Consider the following 18,951-nt stretch of genomic DNA (forward strand, 5'->3'; position numbering starts at 1 on the left):
AAAAAATGCAGTTTCAAAGGAAAATTCAGAAAGCTCTAAAAGAATAAAGGATAAATAACAAATGTAAGTTCAGTCTAGAACTTTCATTCTTTTACTGCTCAGCATAATAGGCTTAAATCACTTCACATATGGAAATTCACATTTGGAGGCCAGTGAGCTGTGAACTGTCCCCATGAATCACCATTACTGCAGCACCTGGACAAAATTCCTTTGTGATGATGCGCTGCAATTGCCCTGCAAAGGGTTGAATAGCCTTTGGAATCTCTCGTTCTGTACTCAGATGTGATTTCCACTGTGTAGTATGGCACTGTTTTTCAGAAGCTTTCCAGACTTTGATTTAATATCAACTGATTTAATTTAAATATTGCTCATAGAAAGACCCATCTATGCATCCGCATTTATAAATTGATACTACTTTTGACTTTCTGCTTTTATCTAGAGTGCATCTTTTACCTAGAATACTGCATATATTGATTATAAAAGTAAGTTTATATTTAGTTTACACAAAGGTAACAGAAAAAAACCTTCGGGCATTTTATAAAAGCAGAGGCATGGAAAGACGATATAAGGCTCTGAAATGATATAATTTATTTGGCCTTGTTAATTAAACACATAACTGAAATTCACACAGTGATCAATATGTTCTGGGTAATTTTCTAAGCATTTCACATAACTGCTGATCCTCATTATAATCCAATGAGGGAAGTGTTATTAATGTGGACCAAAAAAAGCCCACATACTAAACCTGCCAAGGTGAAGGAAGGCCTGCCTGGTAGCCTTTTACAAACTCAGATTCAAAGTAACCCCATTGGATAGTCTGAAATTCAAAACTTTGTAACAAAAACCAGGTCACAGCAGGCAGGCATGTCTGGGGTACTATCTTTCTCAACCTAGCCTCTCTATTGTCTTTTTATATCTATGGTAACACATCTTCGGAATATCAGGGTAATTTCCTTTTTCCAGACTCCTCAGGACACAACCTCCCACCAGAGCAGAAGACCACAGAGCTGCTCATTGTTACTGTATCATGTTAATTGTTAACTGTTAATTATCCCATACCCACCCACCCCAAGTAAAAGAAGTATGTGTCTATTTGTTTTACTTTTTATCCAATGTCTGAAATTGCCACCCCACCCAAACCTGCTTTGCTTTTTCCCACCACCCAAATCTATTACCAACAAATTTCATGTAATCCCTTTATGTGTCCTCCTTTGATTGTTATGTATAAAATGAAATGCGAAACAGGTACATTTTCTCAACCCATTGAGATCTTGTGTCTTCACAATTATTATCTGTCTGGCTAAAAAAAATTCATAAAAATTCTTACAGGTTTAGATGTTTCTTATGTTGACATTATTATCCCCATTTTATAGATGAAGAAACTAAAATGACTCATCAATACTAATTAAGCAGCAGAGCTAAGATTTGAATCCAGAAGTCTCCAGCACCAGAGTTAGTGTTGCTAACTGTAAATTCAAACATACTCTAACTGATGATTTTTGTCTCAGAATATTTAACCCTTAACCAAATTCTCCCCGTTAAAAGGTCTCTACTTCAGGGCACATCAAAGCAAAGGACCTCCTGTGCTTGGCCCACATAGATGTGCATAACGTGGCTGGCAGCAGGGAGGATAGCCTTCCCAGAGACTAGGGTATGCGGAAAATACATGGTGCTACAGGGGTCACAGTCTGCTGGGTCTCACCAATTGCCTATCTGATTAGAATATGCGCATCTGCCCCTTGAAGGTGAGGAAGAAAAGGAGCCACTGTGTTGCAACCGATCAAGGCTGAGCAGGTCCACTCTTGCCTCCAGGAGACGGAATAAAATGCGTGGAGCCATGGGGATGCTTGACATGCCTTTATTCACGGGTGGGCGAGCCACACATGCCACAAGCTGTGTGTCTAACTGGTGGGAAGCCCCTACCTGTTTAAGTACTAGGGGGAACAAAGCCGGAAAACTGCCAGAATATTACACAACATTAGTTCTGTGCATGTGAGTCCACTTCATGTTATGGGAACAGTTTATCGGGCCCAGTCTGAAGGCTATGAGAACACTGGTTATCAGGCCCCTCCAAGGCTATGGGAACACTGCTTTCCTTAGCGACCCAGACCCCTGGGTGAGGAAGCCAGACTGCCTCCACTTACCCTACTACCACATAATAACCTGACAAGCCCAGGGGAGGCCTGTGAGGCAGCCTTATAAACTCAGACCTAAAGTAACCACAAAGGATGGTCTAAAAATTAAAAATGTATTAACTAACAGCAGTTCATGGTGGATAGTCCTGTCCTAGACCAATATTTTTCCCTCCACAGAGATCAATCTTAACTAAGCTTGTTTGCTGTCTTTTTGCATCTATGATAAGGTACATTTGGAGAAGGGTAATATCCCTTTTTCCCAAATGCCTTGGGCACTAGCTGAGACCACAAATCCCCTCATTGTTATTATTATCATGTTAATTGTTGGCTGTTAACTATCCCTTACCCACCTATGTAAAAGAAGTATATATCTATTGTTTTATCTTTTATCCAATCTCAGAAGTTCCCCTGCTTTGCTTTCTCCTGCTTCCCTGATCTAGCACCAGCAGACCCCATGTAACCCCCTTATGACTCCTCCTATGATTCTACTGTATAAAATAAGGTGCTAAACTGCCATTTTCTGGAGCATTTCTCAATCTGTTGAGATATTGCTTCCTGGCAATTGTTTTCAGTTTGGCTCAAACAAATTCACCAAAAATTCTCTACAGGTTTGAATGTTTCTTACATTGGCAAGTAGAGGTGAAGAGGCCTGTTTCATTATGCAACATACCTTTCTAACAGTGAATTATTTCTGTGAGGTGCTGTAATGGGACACAGCCAGGGGCCCCTCAAAGGAAGGATTTGAGGTGGGATCTAGAACTCAGGGTGTCCAGGAAATATAAAAATATAGGATAGCCCCACCCAGCCCCACAAGTCTGGACTAGGGTATGGGATGCCTGGAGCAGAGCCATCAAGAGTTATTTTGCGTATCAACAGCTGGCCAGCTTCATACCTGATATGCAAAAACTGTCTTTTTTTGCATACCCATAGCAGGCTAGCTAGGGAGATGGGTGTGACTTTAACCCATGCCTTAAATGGGAGGCAGCTCCTCTTTCAGTGCCTACAAGAGAACTTGGAGATGGTTTGTTCCACTCCACGGGTCCACACCTGCCTGGACTAACTATGTATGGCAGCAGAGAATGGCTGAAAATACTGGAGTGCTGGCATGTGTGGCCAATTGTGCGAGGAGTCAGAAATGGGGTTGCAGGGGAAGATTTAAGCTGGGATTTAAACCTAAGTGAGGCAGGAGGTAGGAAGGAAGCTCCAGAGTCCCCACAGGGCTGAGGTAGAAAACACCTATACATGACAAAGACCCCCTAAGACGGGTTGTTCCTGTTTTCTGGGATAACTCTGAATCATAGAATGTGCCTGCACGCTACCCCTGGTTCATTATAATATCATTATAATGAAATAACATTGTGGGACTCCCTTCTCCAGTAGCCAATCAAGAAAGTCATGGGAAACCATGCATGTGCAGTAGCTTTGAAATCCAACTCCTTGTACCTGCACAGGAAAAGCCCGCCAAAGACTAGTAGGGGGGCTTCTGCCCCTATAAGAATAGAATCCCCCAGCCCACGTGCCCTTTTTTCCTCTGCTCAGAGCTGGCTCACTCCCGTGTCCTGTGGTATGTACTATCACTTAATAAACCTCCCCTCTTTCTTTATGCTATAAACTTTGTGTGTTCGGTTCAATTCTTTGTCCTCGATCACTAAGAACCTGGTTACCTGTGTATGCCTGTGACAGTTTTTGGCGAGCCAGCTTAGGAGAAGACACCGGAGTGGTAAGCCCCCTTTGCTGCTCTGACACCCGGGATGCCCTTTTCCGTTATCACCTATTCTGTTTTGGTGACTCTGATGTTCCGTGATGGATGGTCGGCCGCTAATTTGCGGGCACAGGTCGGGCAGTTAAAAGCCACAAGGGCGCCCACCGCTTGAAGACTCCTGTGATAGGATAACTTGGATGCGGAACGGGGTTAGCCTTAGTCCCCGCCAGGTACAAGAAAATGTCCGCACAACGGTCAGGCACACTGTGGAAAGCACAAAACACTGCCCCACCCCGCGGGCACTCCCCCAGTAGGCATAGTCGGACCTTCCATGCGCGATATCAGTCACCACCTCACCTGTGCTATGACTTCCTTTTGCAGTCTTTTCATCAGGCCCACGGACAGTCTTTTATGCTTTTCCTCCCCAACTGACTTCTGGTCTTTATATCTTCACTCACACCCCACTTGCCCTTTATGTATGAAGGGTTCCTGCTGTCTTTGTACTAAGATATCTACCTTGGGGTCATTGATAGGCTAGCGCTAAGTACAGTTGCAGGAATGAGCCACTCCCATCTTTGCCACATGTATACTATTGTTGTAAGCAGCAACATCGCTCAGAACTGCACAACAGGTGCCTGCTGGTCGCTGGTTACTAGAATGGCTGTGTAGAGCCACTCTTACCTAATTAATTGAATTTGGAATTCTAAGGTGGTTTACTTGTTCCTATAAGGGTATTTTAATTTCCCCCTCTCAGTTCATTGTCCCTCCATGAGATCCACCTCCAGTATGAAGGGTGGTGATTTAGACATCTCTTGAGGTCCCTTCTGGGAGATTTCAGACAGGTACAATTTCTTAAAGCTCTGGAAAGTTACATAGAATATTTAAGGGTCTTCTTTGTGATCTGGAAAAGAGTCATTTTATAATAAGATCATCTTGGTGCTCCTCTTAATGGTTTACAGGGCCAGAAATTATTTTTTCTAGTAAGACACTTCCTTTGCCCCAGATCTTAAAGCTTACAGGAAAATGAGGGTCCCCGTAGATGAAGAATACAGAAATGGAAATGTACTAGGGCCACAAGGGTAGAGACTGGGATTTTCAGGATTATAGGCAATTGCTCAAGAATGCAGGACTGGTTCCTTCCCAATAGTTAGAGACAAAAGTAGACTGTGGTGATTCTCTCAAGTCTTTTAAATTTCTGTCGGCCGACACTCACTAGGATTTCTTTCGCCAGAGACGTCTGGTAGTTCGGTGGGATCCCAGGGGACACCCTGTGGCCCACTAGGAAGCTCCTGAGGCAAGAAAAGGGGGACGCCTCTCGGTTGCAAGGGAGTATCTTTCTCACTAGAATCTCTTTCCCCAGAGACGTCTGGTAGTTCGATGGGATCCCAGGGGACGCCCATGGCCCACTAGGAATCTCCTAAGGGCAGCAAAGAGAGGGACGCCTCTAGTCTGCAAAGGAGTATCTTTGTGTTTCTTTTCTCTTAGGATCACCACAGTCGAGATGGGAACTACATCTTCCATCCCTTCCAAATCACCATTGGGTTGCATTCTTAGCAACTGGGATAAATTTGACCCCAAAAATTTAAAAAAGAAGAGATTAGTTTTCTTTTGTAACACTGTTTGGCCTCAATATAAATTAGAGGATGGAGAGATATGGCCTGAGAATGGGAGCACAAATTATAATACTATCCTACAGCTAGATCTATTCTGCCGGAGGGAAGGCAAATGGTCTGAAGTTCCTTACGTGCAGGCGTTTATGGCTCTGTACCGAGATCCCTCATTTTGTTCCAGCCCCACCCTGACAAAACCTACAGGCCCAAGTGTTGATCAATTAGAAGATACCCTCCTTAGCTCCCCACCTGTCTCTCAAGGGAGATTAAGGGGGAACCCCAGAGTTCTGAAGTCTCTGCCCCTACCTTAGAGGGAGCGACCTCTCCACCACCTTATGCTATGGATAACCTAAAGCCACCAGCTGAGGAAAAACCCAGCCCTGCAGGACATACTAGAAGTGGCGCTTCTTATCTCCCTACCACTCCTGCACTCCTACCCTTGAGGGAGGTAGCAGGCCCTGAAGGTGCTATAAGGGTACAAGTGCCATTCTTTATAACTGATTTACAACAATGTAAAGACAGGCTAGGGAGTTTTTCAGAGGACCCTTCATGTTTCACTAGTAATTTCCAGACTCTTACTCTAGCATTTAGTATGTCGTGGAGGGATTTGTACATAATTCTGACTACCTGCTGTTCCCCAGACGAGAAACAGCGGATCTGGGAGGAGGCCCGTAAGTATGCAGATCAGCTGCATACCCAGAACCCTGGCACTAACCAGCCAGCTGCCCAAGCTGTCCTGGACCAGGAACCTAACTGGGAATACAATACTCAGGCAGGGATCTGGAGTAGGGGTGCAATGATAGATTGCTTACTGGCAGGAATGAGAAACTGCATCAAGAAACCTGTAAATTATGAAAAGGTTAGGGAAATCTTTCAGGGCAAGGAAGAGAACCCAGCTCTCTTCAGAAACAGACTAGTAGAAGCCTTCCAAAAATATACAAACTTGGACCCTTCATCCCCGGAGGGTCGAATCTTGATAGGACAGCATTTTATAATTCAATCTGCCCCTGATATTCGCAGGAAGCTTCAGAAATTACAAATGGGCCCGCAGACCCCCTTAGATCAGCTCATGAATACAGCCTTTTCAGTCTTTAACAATAGGGATTTGGAGGACAGAAAACAGGGAAAGAAGGAAAGGGAGAGGCAAGCAGAGCTCCTTGCACTAGCCTTTAGTAGCGCCATTGTCGGAAACCAGCCCCATCAGGGGAGCTCGGGGAGGCCTCAAAAGAATCAGGGGCAAAAGGATCAGACCTGTTATAAGTGCAAGCACCCTGGACACTGGTCAAAGAACTGCACTCAGCCACCTCCGAGGCCCTGTCCTCTATGCAAGAACTTCAGTTCTGATCCCTGGCACTGGAAGGTAGACTGCCCCCGCTCCCATAGTGGAAAGGGGTCATCTCCCAAGGCCATGGCTACTCTTGAGGACTGAAGGTGCCCGGGGAACAGGTCGGCCCCAGGGAATACTCATATTCCCATCTCTACCGAGGAGCCCCGGGTAACTCTAGATGTGGCAGGTAAGAAAATCGACTTTCTTGTTGATACAGGGGCCACTTACTCTGTCCTTAACTCTTACTCTGGACCTCTTTCCTCCAAATCAACTAAGGTAATGGGGGTCGAAGGAAATCCTAAGGCATATTTTTTATACATTCCCTATCACTTGCCAATTTGAGAGTCGAATATTCAAACACTCCTTTTTAATTGTTCCTCAGTGCCCTATTCCTCTGTTAGGCCGGGACCTTTTAGCTCGGATGGGAACCATCCTGTTGTTCCCTGAAGTGCCATTTGAGTTAAGTAAGGTGGTGATAATCAGTAGTGTTCGAAATCACGAAGAAATCCCAAGTTCAGTTCTGGATGCAGTAAACCCACTAGTTTGGGAGTCAGGGATTCCTGGAAGAGCAAAGACTGCATTACCAGTTAAAATCCAGTTAAAACCCAGGTCAGATTACCCTCACAGGAAGCAGTATCCTATTAAACAAGAAGCTTTGGAGGGGTTACAGCCCATCATAACTAAATTTATACAACATGGGCTCATAGTCCCTTGTCAGTCTCCTTGCAACACTCCCATCTTACCAGTGATGAAACCTACAGGAGAATACAGGCTAGTCCAGGACCTAAGGTTAGTCAATGAAGCAGTAGTCCCTTTACATCCAATAGTAGCTAACCCTTACACCTTGCTCTCTCAGATACCAGATGATGCTCAGTGGTATTCAGTATTAGATCTAGAAGATGCCTTCTTCTGCATCCCTTTGCATCCTGACTCTCAGTATTTATTTGCTTTTGAGTGGACTGATCCAAAGACGATGATACATCAGCAATATACTTGGACTGTATTGCCACAAGGGTTTAGGGACAGTCCCCATCTCTTTGCTAGGGTATTAGAAAAGGATCTTAGAAATTTACAGCTACAAGGAGGGGCCATTTTACAATATGTAGATGATATACTAATCTGCAGCCCCTCCAAGGAGGCTTCTGATCAAAATACCATCCATACTCTGAATTTCCTAGCTGAAAGAGGATATCGGGTATCAAAGAAAAAGGCTCAGATTACCAAACAAAAAGTAAATTACTTAGGGTATATTTTGACTCCTGTATGTAGGCAATTATCACAGGAGAGAATTAAAGCGATTACTGAATTAATTCCACCTGCTACTAAATAGCAGCTTCACTCCTTTTTAGGAATGGCAGGATTCTGTAGGATTTGGATTCCCAACTTTGGGCTAATCGCCAAACCTCTGTATGAAGCTACTAAGGGGGCAGACACTGAACCCATTATATGGGGAAAAGAATGTGATCAGGCTTTTAATAAAATCAAGCAGGCTCTAGTCGAAGCCCCAGCCTTAGGCATCCCCAACTTAAACAAGCCTTTCTCTCTATACATAGCAGAGAAGCAAGGGATAGCTTTAGGGGTCTTAGTCCAACGACTAGGGAATGAGCCTCAACCAGTTGCATATTTCTCAAAAAAACTGGACACTGTAGCAGCTGGGTGGCCTCTGTGTCTAAGAGCAGTTGCGGCCACAGCCATGCTAACCGAGGAAGCTAGTAAACTAACTCTTGGGCAGAAGTTAGAAGTCTTAACTTCACATCAGGTACAAGGGGTGTTAGAAATGAAAGGGTACCTCTGGCTAACAGGAAATAGACTGACCAAATATCAGGCCCTTCTTCTAGACAATCCTGAAGTAACTATAAAGACCTGTAACACCCTAAATCCAGCCTCCTTAATGCCTACAGAATCATCCCCAGATTTGATCCATTCCTGCTCAGACGTTATTAGCCTTACTCAATTGAGCAGGACTGACTTATTAGACCAGCCCTTAGAAAACCCTGATGATGAATGGTTCACTGATGGGAGCAGCTTTGTACAGAATGGGCAGCGAAAAGCAGGATATGCAGTAGTTAGTTTATATAACACCATTGAGGCACAACCCCTTCCACCCTCAACCTCGGCCCAAAAGGCTGAAATTATAGCCCTTACCCGAGCTCTCATCCTAGGACAAGGAAGAAGGGTCAATATATGTATACAGACTCCAAATATGCCTTCCTTGTTCTGCATGCTCATGCTGCCATCTGGAAAGAAAGAGAGCTCTTCACCACTAAGAATTCCCCTATTAAACATGGACCAGAAATCTTAAATTTATTGGAAGCAGTTAGGCTCCCTAAGCAAGTGGCAGTTATGCATTGCAAAGGCCACCAAAAGGATATGTCCCATATCTTTCAGGGAAATAGGAGAGCAGACCAAGAAGCAAAGAAAGCAGCGCTAGGGACTGATAGACAAATGGCTTTATTCCCCCCTGTAAATGTCTCAGATATCAAGCCCAGACTATACCTGCGAGCCACTGGAGGACCTCAGGTTCCTGTTCAAAAGGAGGAAGCCCTAAAAAGATAAGTAATAACCAATAACAGTGCACTAAGATCACCATTGTTCTGGATAGTTGCACTTCTTGAAAACTTCCTATTCGTACTGGTCCTCTGCTTCATATGAAGGCTTACTTACTTCCTTCTGGGTGGAATAATATCTGGGTGGATTGTCTAAAATGAAAATGTCTTTGTTGTTTCTATTAACTATTCTCTATTCACCTGTACCCTGTATAACGGAATGGGATGAAAATTTTCTAGTGAATGCTTCTCGAACCTTAGCAGCAGGAGAAAACCTGGCCCAATGTTGGATATGTCATCCTAACCCGGAAACTCCTTCCAGATATAATACTCATATAAAAGCCTACCCAATAGCTAATGAATCCTTAATCAGTGCTTTGAATTCCTCTGCCAATTACACACGTTCCTCTTTTTCTTTAAGAGTCAGATGGGAGCAAAATCCTCCTTTGTGTTTCCGTATGACCCCACTAGAATTAAAGCCATTTAATTACTCCAGCACCTCTCTTAAGTGCAACAGTACGATGGGATGTACCCCATGTTACAATAATACTCATACAAGGGCCATTAACCCATTTAAAGCCCTGGCTTCTCTTTCAAGTTCCAGCTTTCTAGAGAATCTTTCTGAGGAAGAAATTTTCAAACCTTTAAATTGGTCACATATAGTATGCTACCCGAATTATGATTCTAACTGTATTCCTAATAGTACCCATTGTTGCTTTGACAAAACTCACAATGCAGATACAAACGATACTTCTAAATGTGTTACTTGGAAATTAAACCAATCTCTTCAAGGAGTATTAGCAAAATTTCTACCACCTCCTGCAGGGGGGAAAGATCAAGGAAATAACTTAGGCCCTTTTAAGGACTGTCTTTCCCCCTTGCCATATGCCCTCCTTAACAAATATAACTCCACTAATGCCACAGTTATTGCAGCACCCTCGGGGCTTGTCTGGCTATGTGGGACTCCCAATAACTGGCTAACGGATCATTCAGAACTTCAAGAAGCTATTGCTTATACTCATCTCAGCAACTCTAAACATGGGGGTGACTGTACCTTAGGGACCTTGGCACCCCAAGACCTTACTGTTATAAATATAACCATGGGTCCTGGGAGTCCATCTCTCAGCAGAAAAAAACGAGCTTTTGGTCTAGTAGTGGCTGGAGCTGCTGCCACTATAGCCGCTGCAGCCCCCTGGGGAGGCTTCGCCTATCATGAGGCCACTCTAAGGGAACTCACTAAGATTATAGAAGAAATCTCCAAAGATTCTGCTGGTACTCTAGCTGGACTCTCAAGATCAGTAGACTCATTGGCAAATGTAGTCATGGATAACCGCCTTGCCCTTGACTATCTTCTAGCAGAACAAGGAGGGGTATGTGCTGTTATCAATAAAACCTGCTGCACCTATGTAAATAATTCCGGAATGATTGAAACTAACATAAGGAAAATTTATGAACAGGCAGAATGGCTACATAAGTATAATCAACAGGGCCAAGGGATTAAGGAAGAGCCCTAACCTCCTGGTTCCCTGGCTTAATATGGTTATTACCCTTCTTAGGGCCCTTAATCACACTGCTGGTTTTACTACTTTTAGGACCTTGCTTATTTAATTTACTTGTTAAATTTGTTTCTTCTAAATTTAAGCAGTTCCACGTCAAACTGATGATGCTCCAAGGTTTCCAACCAATCCCTGAGAACGATGTCAAAGCTGACCAACATACAGCATCTGCGGTGGCCTCAGGAATTCCTCTTCAACCCCTAGATAGAATAGGGCGAGAGTTCCGTGGTTCTCAATAGGCAGGGTCTACTGTCCAATCTAAGCCTGAAGCAGCTATGGAAGACAGATCTTCATCCTTCAACAACCCCAAAAAGATTTTTTGAGAACCATGTCTCTCAGGGGGGAAGTTGAGGCAGGAGGTAGTCAGGAAGGAAGCTCCAGAGGCCCCGCAGGGCTGAGGTAGAAAACACCTATACATGACAAAGACCCCCTAAGACGGGTTGCTCCTGTTTTCTGGGATAACTCTGAATCATAGAATGTGCCTGCACGCTACCCCTGGTTCATTATAATATCATTATAATGAAATAACATTGTGGGACTCCCTTCTCCAGTAGCCAATCAAGAAAGTCATGGGAAACCATGCATGCGCAGTAGCTTTGAAATCCAACTCCTTGTACCAGTGCAGGAAAAGCCCGCCAAAGACTAGCAGGGGGGCTTCTGCCCCTATAAGAATAGAATCCCCCAGCCCACGTGCTCTTTTTCCTCTGCTCAGAGCTGGCTCACTCCCGTGTCCTGTGGTATGTACTATCACTTAATAAACCTCCCCTCTTTCTTTATGCTATAAACTTTGTGTGTTCGGTTCAATTCTTTGTCCTCGATCACTAAGAACCTGGTTACCTGTGCACACCTGTGACATAAGCGCAGCAGCCACACGGGTTCTAACCATGCAGTTTTGGTTTGAACCATGTGGCTTAGGAAGCAGGAACACAAGATGTAGCAGTCATGCAGAGCTCTCTCGTAGTGCTTTGGAAGAATGCAGGAGAGACAATGCAGGACAATGAGGACAATGGGAGATCTTGTGTGGAAGGAAAGGGGTGAAAGCACTTTTGCTGGCGGGCCATAAGGAGGTACCATGTGGGTTTGGACTAAGAACTGGAGATCACAGCAACAGTTTATGGTTCTGGGGACCATGGAAAACCTGCCCAGCCCAGCACAGACTACTGAGAGGAACCTGGAGAACTGTGCTCAGACTTCTGTTCCTTTTCTTCTGGAGGCTGGTACTCCTGACTAGCATGTTCTGAGACTGGCCTGACTGGACAAAGGTGTATTTATGGGTGTTTTAAGGGACTTTGGGATTTTAATGGCAAAATCCTGTCACTACCCTAAACCTGTATAACTTTTGAATAAGTAGTTCCTTTCCTTTTTACCAAACTTTGCCATTAAGAGACATAATTCCTAACACCTGGCAGTGGGCAAACACTCCACAGTGACAAAGAGACTTCATATCTGGACCCCTCTTCCCACCCCCAACCATGGATCCATTCTGCAACAGTGCTACAGAGCTGCGATCTCAAATATGTTTCATGAGGCAGTAGTTGGGCATTTAAAAAAATTATGTACTTGAATCTTTTAAAATGTGCCTGGTACTATGTTGTTACTTAAGAAGAGGATCCAGATAAATGTAAGTATAGTAGTTTGAATCTCATTTCATAAACAGAAGTGTACAAGCGACCTTATATTTTCCTATTTTAAAAATCAGATAAAACTCAATATTTGAGGTACCTGTCTTACTAGTTTGGCAGGGAATTCAATATTAGCCATTCCCAGGATCTTTCTACTGCTTACCTATAATCCCAGGTTGCATAAGAAGTTCAGTGAAAAGTGTAATGATTATTGCCCATGCTCCACCCATCTTGACAACTGCAGACAACCTCATTGTCCCAGATCACTTAATCCCCACTCTGGCCTTGTGCCAAGTTTGGGCCACAGGACTTTCTATTTTTCTAATGTGTAAGGCTCTGGCACCTGGGACCTAGAGTCATACCATGCAGCCATTGTTCTCTGGGTTTCTCATGCGTCATGAGTGATGTCATGGAGTGAGGGCATCCTTGTTATACCCAGAACTTGCTGATTTCAGGACTGGTTCCTGGTCTGGAGAAATTTCTTATTTATGTTTCTGTTCAAAACTCTCTCTTCCCCTCTTATGACATTCACACCCTTTCTTTAATAACCTTAGACCTTCACAAAGAGATAAAGAGGAGCAAAATGAAACACTTACAGAATCTTCTGCTTTGTGCTTGGAAAGAAGAAATCAGACGGGCTCTGGTTACTTGCCTGAATAAGAAGAAGCAAACACTGCAGAAAATTAAAAATGAAATAAAACTTCAATAAATTATTCTGTCACCAAAATTAAACACATTTCTTTCCTGAAGTACTTCTCAGAGTATTTAACCTCTGCTTATGTATCATTAATCTAAGCAAGAGGGATATTATAGAATATTTTTCAAACATCCTTGTCTATAAAATTCTCTTCTCTGAAGAGCATCTTTCAAGAACAAGTTTAGAAAATGTTTCTCTTGAAAAACATTCTCACCGTCTGAACCTCAAACATTCTTGACATTTGGGTTTCCTATATTTCACAGTTTCTCACTGTCTGGGCTCCCAGAAAGGATAGCTTGTTATGTGATGCCTTATTTGAGGCATATATATATATATATTTATTTAATTTCAAAAGGAGTTGGAAATGTTATAAAGAAAGTTAACGTGCACTCCTTGAATTTCCTTCAGAGGTAATAACGTACTTTCCTCTAAAGCCTGCTCTATCAGAGGTGGGCTCTGTGCCTTTTCAGGATGAACAAAGCCACAGGAGACAGGAGACGCACATTTAATCATTCTGCCCTGCTTCAGCTATGAGACGATGAAACTGAGTGCAGGCAACTTCCTTATTTTGAATCACTGGATGTATTGGGAGATAAATGAAAGGGAAGAGAGAAACATTTTTTTTCAATACTTTAAGGAAAATAAAACCCAAAAAAGAAGAGCACAGAAGACTCAATGATATATTGAAATGTTGGGTAATTCATTGTTGAAAATGTTATGTCACCTGTGCTTTTTGACTTGGATTCAGAAATATATATTTTTGTTTCCTTTTAGTGGGAATATTGTTTCAAAAACAATAATTATAAGAAATATCTGTAGTATGACTGATCAATTACTAAGTTTTGGTCAATTATTTAAAAAAGAAAGGAAAGATAAAAATATCACTTACGAAGTGAGTGATGTTTTGGTCAGATACTGAATGAATTGTTTGTTGGGCCTGACAGCCTCTTTAAAAACATGTGAAGCACTATGATGGTCAGAGAGATAACTGGTTTGGCCTTTGTGTATCCCACAGTCTCATTCAAGGCAGACAGACTTTATAAAAGAAAAATAAGTGATTGTAGAGAATACAGTAGTATGGGGATATAAAGCATAGTACAGGTTTAAAAACTAGGGTCTGACCTTAGTTGGGGAGAGGCGGGAAGCTCAGCCAAGATTTAGCGAGAAAAGGGGAAGTCAAAGACAGTGACAGTATTCCATACTGATGTTGAAGGAGAAAGCCAGACCTTACATGCATGGCTGAAAATACAGAGAGCACACTCATTTGTATTTATATTCAATCTGTTTTGGCAAAGATAGGTAAAATTAAGAGTTACTGGTCTATAGATTTTGTGCATTCATACTGTTGCATGGATCTCTGCCACTTACCTTCATTTTAAAGTCATCAGTATGTTTTAAGTTTTTCTTCACTTTTAAATGCAAAGCACAGGTAAAATAAAATATTATAGATTATGAAACTTGTTTTTGCAGAGGAAAATTAGATATTTTTATTGTCAATTTTCCTATCACTGCATTTTTTCCTTTCTTTCATCCAAACCTATACTGACAAAATGGCATTTGATCATAGTATGAGTGGAGGTGGTATGTGACTAAATCAAACAGTGGTTTTGCTTAATCACAGTCCTATCAAATGCTTTACCTTGGTACTTTAGGTCCCTAGACATCTATCTAAGAGCACCCATATCTCAGTGCCTCAACCACCCTGAGCTCCCAAGAATTAGCTTTCCCAGTCTTGTCTATCATCAATCAACACAGGTCTACAGGGTAAAACCACGCAGGCTTTCTAAAGCTTAACCAAGAAGCTTTTCAAGCCCTTTGTATTTCAAGTTTCTTCATTATTATTAATTCTTTCCTTCTTAGTTGCTAATTCTACTGACTCTGGATTTGGAGATGTTAGCCTTCCGATTTAGCCTGTGGAATAGGACACGATCTTCCCAAACCATCCCCCCCAGTCCCCCAGACCGGTCCTGCAAACAGGCTCCCAGACCCTGCCATACATCATTGTTCCTTGCATCATTTGCCACAATATCTATGATTTTTATTTAATGTGATTGCCCAATGTTTTCTGTTGTCCTCATGAAAATATGAGTTTGGTAAGATCAGAAACTTGATCTGCTTTGTTTTCTCTAAATCTCCAGAATTTGGCAGATAGTAAGTATACAATAAATTTTTGTTCAATAAATTAATAAAGGCAAGGATATTTATATCTCCTCATTTATCCTAGTACTTAGTATACCATACTTCTTTCCTAAAAGTTTAAGTAAAATTTCAAGTGTACTGATGGAAATTACTACCACAAAACAAATAGAAGTAAAAATAAATATAGGAAACTTAAAAATGCTCTTAGATTTTATAAAGTTGTAACAATTGTGTGTGATTTTTTTTCTTTTCTTTTTCTAAATACATAACTCAAGTCTCTGCAGATTACTCTTTATGAATTTGAGGCTCACTTGTCTTCCATACTTTACCTTGAGGGACTTCTTTCCTCTTTCTCTTTCTCAGAATTTAATTAAGGAAGTACAGTTTGGATCTCTAAACTTAAATGTGCAATCAGCATCATTTCCTGTCTTAACTTCATTTCCCAGCGCAGCGCACACACACAGAATTGCGCCTTTCCCTATTGTCCCAGAAAAGCAGTGTCAAGTCTTTCTCTAGAGCTGTTTCCTCCCTTCTCATGTGACTAACACAGGGGTGTCTTGGTGTCACCATGTTGTAGTGCAAGTTCCAAGAGTCCCATGGGTGTTTAGAAAATCATCTCAAGGATCTGAGATGTTTGCTTCTAGCAATGTATTGGAGAGAAATAATGGCTCTATCAGTCCCATCTCATCAATATTTAGTCACTGGATTTATTTGTCATGTGACAGCCCAAGGCATTATTGCTGTCAGAATAACAGGAAAGTAAGATTGTACTGAATTGAATTAACTGGGAAAACTTTCCTCATTACTACCAGTAAATCCCTCTTCTTAACCTGGTTCTAATTTATATCAGATCCTGGTTCCTAAGGTGCTAGGGAACAAAAATTATCAAATCATCATTTCCATGTTGAAGCAGTATGAGTTGTACTGAGGATGTTGACAGTATGAACCAAGACTCACTCAACTAGGAGTCTAAGAATATTTTCTTTAATTTCCTCAGATAATTAACCTGATAGAATACAGCAAGGTTGGCATATCCTCCTTTAACAATTCCTGATCTCTGGGAAAATTTGAAATAGAAGAAATTTTTACATCTACTTATATTAGCGAACATAAGGTACCTAAAACAATATTAATTTGGTTATCAACATAGTAAGTTGACAATTCTCTAAAAGAATTTGTAACATAAACAAACAATATTGGAAGATATGTAGTTATCTTAAATATACTTAGGCTTTTATGACCCTGGGTCTTTCTAACACCTTTCCTGTGATTCATGCTTTTTCCTGTACTCATGACACTCTACTCTTCAGAATTCCCACCATAAATTCTTGGGTTGACTGCCTCAGTTGTTTGTGAATGGGCATCATTCCCTTTCAATCTGTGACTCACCTTCTTAATTCTGTAAGGCATAAAACATAAATGAGTTTTTGTTTTTATTGACTGTTTTCTTTTCCTTTTTTCATTCCTATAAATCTCTGATTCATCTACTAGTTGGCATATTGTTTCCAATCTCCACTGGTGACCGTTCTACATAACCAACCTTTTCATTCTGGGATATCCTATGAGAATCCACGAATGTGATGGCTTCTATTTTAAGCTTGGCTTATTGGATTTTGCAGATTTCAGTGATGCAGATTATTTTCTTGGTATAGCTTGTTCTTGATGGTTCCTAATGAGATGAAATTTTGTGCCAGGAATTAAAGGTGAATTTTCTGTGAGCAACTCCACTAATGGTGTAGTTTCTTAGTTTATAAGCCTAGTTGACAATACTTTTGGGGAAACATTAGACAATGAGTTACACTTGTACACATTTTGTAATTGCTTTTTCTTATTACTTCTCACTATCCCCAAATAAGAAAAAATCCTTGGCTTATAATCATAGAAGTGTGTTCAACATATTGCCATGTACATAAACAATTTGCATTTGCTGTTTTGAAAATTTACATTTAGATTTGAATTATAGAAAACATAATGCTGAAATTAGATGGTCAAGAATCATTGGTAATTAATATTAAGTTTATTAGATGTGAAATCTTATACGAGAACAGTCTAATGATTGCCAGAGGGGAAGGGAACTGAGGGACTGGGTGATAAGGGTGAAGGGATTAAGAAGAAGAATCAGGAGTTACAGAAGTCACAGGCATATAAAGTGCAGCATAGAGAATATAGTCAATGATACGGTTAATAACTATGTGTGGTGCCAGGTGGGTACTGGAAATATCAGGGGGAATACTTTGTGAAGTATATGATTTTCTGACTACTGCTATATAATTGAAACTAATACGAAATAATATTAAATGTAAACTGTAATATAAAAACTACACAACTAAGAAATAATAGAATGTAAAAAAATAAAATCTTTTAGTATTTACTCTAATGATACCTCAGGAAAATTTTTAAACCCTTAATTGGTACATAAATATTTATATTATATATTTAAGTAAATTTGTGGATTTAAGAAAATGTATAATTAAAATGTCTTAATTATTTCCCTAAAGTATTGAATAAATAAGTTATGAGAATTCAGTTAAGCACAAATCATTTGTAGAGTTGAAATAAATGTTTATCCCTGCTTTGCTATTAAAATTTATTTTCAAAATTATTCACATTGAAAAAATAACATAAGTTCAAGACATTAAAATGCTATCTCATTTCACTTACTTTTTAAATTGTGTTCTGCATTGTTTATTCAGGACAGCAGAACATTACAATAGTACCTGCAAATTCTTTTGCATCAGATGTATTATATCTTAGATCTAAATTTCCTACTCTTGACTCAGATGGATTCTGGTATTTTGAGAGAGAATTTGGCTTCTATAAACTGAGGGAAAGTTACAATTGTTATAGATATGAACATGGATTTTCATATAGTGTAGGAGACCATTCTGTGTGGCTTGGGCCCAGCTCCCACTCCAAGATGCACAGGGCCCACACCCATGGGTAGGTTTTCCTATGGGGAATCAGGCCTGCAATGTGCCTAGGCCACTTTGAGTCTTGCTTTTTGCTAAAAACTCCCTCACCCTGATTTGTAGCAAACATTTACTGCAAAGTAACTTCCTAAAATCCATGCTAAACCTTCCAAGGATGAGTGTAACCAGTTCAACCACTTTTGCCTTTTCATTTGCAAATATCACTTTTCTGTGATATGATTAGTGGCATTGGCTCCTTTGTTTTCTGTAAAAGGTAACCACTTAAATCTAACCTGTGCATAGTAAATGAGGACCATCATGTAATGTGCTGAGAAACCCAACAAAGGCCTGTTTTGGTGGAGCCTTTGACTTTTGTTCCCCTTGAGAGAAAAGCCATGCTGTCCCTTTTCCTCCACCAGACTCCGTAGTCTTTGTTAATGTCTCATTTCATCCATAATGACATGGACACTGCAGGCCAGTGTCTGCATCAATATAGAGCAAATTAAAACCCTTAGTTTTTCAGACTATTACTATTTCATACTTATAATCACGCTCTCCCCCTACCCCCAAAAGAGAAATCTCATATATCTTTGAGATGTAAAATGCTTACTACCTTGAGGAAAATGGTGAAAAAGTATGTCTTTCTTCCTAAGGTGTTTGACAAAATTATGTTATTCTGATAATTTTTATGGTAAAATCTCCCTCCAT

The sequence above is a fragment of the Phyllostomus hastatus genome, unplaced genomic scaffold, assembly GCF_019186645.2.
Source record: "Phyllostomus hastatus isolate PE091 unplaced genomic scaffold, TTU_PhHast_1.1 phas_scaffold_39, whole genome shotgun sequence".
NCBI classification, from domain to species: domain Eukaryota; kingdom Metazoa; phylum Chordata; class Mammalia; order Chiroptera; family Phyllostomidae; genus Phyllostomus; species Phyllostomus hastatus.